Source organism: Arachis ipaensis, chromosome B10, assembly GCF_000816755.2.
Source record: "Arachis ipaensis cultivar K30076 chromosome B10, Araip1.1, whole genome shotgun sequence".
NCBI classification, from domain to species: Eukaryota; Viridiplantae; Streptophyta; class Magnoliopsida; order Fabales; family Fabaceae; genus Arachis; species Arachis ipaensis.
Window position 1 is genome coordinate 9,970,620 of NC_029794.2, and position 1,840 is coordinate 9,972,459.

A 1,840-nucleotide genomic window follows, 5' to 3' on the forward strand; every position below is an offset into this window, starting at 1 on the left:
TTTAAATGATCTTTTCAATGATCTACCATACCAATTTTTTTTTTTTTTTTAAATTTAGGTCATATTTAATCCATACATCGTTTATGAATTTCGAAAAACAAATGTTTGTGCAAATAAATTAATATGATTTAATTGAAATGTTTTTTTCTCTATTTTCGTATATTTTTTAAAAATTTTCATACAAATTTTATTGGAATTGCTTTCTCTAAGATAATTTTTGTCTATTTTTTTTTTTTTGGACTTTATATGGATATATGCAGTAGTGGCTCCACATGAATCACCAAGTCTGCAAACTAAACGAAAGCGAATGCATGCAAACTCCATTTCCTTTTCAATTTTGCATCATTTCATTTGGTTACGTTGCCAATGTGGCGGACTAGTTCAGCTGAAAGTGATCGACACTTTTGAAACTTATTTATATATATCTCTATGTGTCGTACAAGCAGGGAAATAATCTAAGTACTAGTTGGTAAGGTGTTTAATAACATGGAATATATATAATATTTTTATTATTTTTTGTTATGATAAAGTATCATCAATATTCAACAAAAAGTAGTATTATGACAATTATTCTATTAATTATAATTTGTAAGAATTATATTTTATATAATTAAAATAATAATAAAGAGTAATACGAGAACAAAACGTTAATGAGTAATAGCTCAAATGACATAGTCTCTTCATACTCAATTAAGAAGTTGCGAATTCGAGTCTCCTATCTTTGGTAAAAAAAAAAAAAAAATACGAGAACAAAACGAGAATATAGGTCGTTCGACCCAAGTTACGTAACAATAATTTTTGTCTAACGATAATATCAATATCGAATGTATCGAGACAGCTACTGAATATATATCTGAGTCGCATGTCAATTCAATCAAAAAGGGATTTTGTCCATATACCAATACAATGGAGCATATATATCTAGTGTGCAAGATATTTTTCATAAGTTAATGTCACTGTTTTCCTTACAAAAAGAGAAAGAAAATGTATATTGTATAGCAATTAATTTCTGTAATAATTAATATTAGATAAATTTTTTATTGTTAATATTATTTGTTTAATTCTTTATATGATTTATGGTTTAAAATGTAGTAGAGTGTACAATTTTGCATGTTAGTGTTTATTTATAGTTTAATTTAGGGTGGTTAGTATCGACAAAAACTGAAATTGTGATAGTGTTGAAAAAAAACAAAAGAAGAAAAAGTGAAAAGAGAGATTGTGAATAATAATAATAATAGAATATTATTTCTCTTGTAAGGTTGTAATCAAAATGCTAAGTTTGGGTTGAACTATAATTATATGGTAATTTTTTAAAAAAAGATATTAGTCCTAAACTCTCACACATACATAATTATTATTGAAATATATATGACTTTTAAGTCCTCTAATTTTTTCACCCAATACAAAAATTTCTTAAAATTAATGCACAATTTTTTTAAAGACACATATATCATGACGAAACAAAAGAGAAATTCTATATAAATAGCGCCTAATATATATATGAAGGAGAGAGGACAGAGAAGAAAAAAACGAAAGGAGGGGAAAAAGACAAAAAGATCAAGAAAAAGAGGGGGCAAACAAGAAAAATGTAGGAAAAAGAAAGAGTTGCACCAATAAAAGGGGAAGAGGAAAATGAGGAATAAAATCAAAAAGAAAGAAAGGAAAAAAAGTAATAGGAGACAAGAAAAATGGTGAAAAATGAGAACTTGTTAAATGCTTAATTTAAAAAAATAATTATATTAAATATATACTAAAATTAATCATTAATATAAATTATATATTAAAATAAAAAATATATTAATAATTATTAATTGTTATAATAATTAATAAATACTAAATA